Below are 239 nucleotides of genomic sequence, written 5' to 3'. Positions count from 1 at the left end.
TGAAACTGCCTAACTCAGTGTTTTTACCGGTTTAAATCACCGAGTCCATTTGTTTTGGAGAGGAGGAGATAATTTGGGAAATCTCCTGAACGTCTGGATTAGAAAATATGAGGTTTTCTAAGAAAAAAGGTGAACACATATTAGCAGGCACCGAGCTAGTGGCTCATCTGCAACGTTTAAATCAACGGGTGCGTTTGTTTTGGAGAGGAAGAGATCCCCCTAAATTTTACACACTGGAC

This window comes from Epinephelus moara, chromosome 24 (genome assembly GCF_006386435.1).
Source record: "Epinephelus moara isolate mb chromosome 24, YSFRI_EMoa_1.0, whole genome shotgun sequence".
NCBI classification, from domain to species: domain Eukaryota; kingdom Metazoa; phylum Chordata; class Actinopteri; order Perciformes; family Serranidae; genus Epinephelus; species Epinephelus moara.
Note: the sequence above shows the minus strand (reverse complement) of the source record.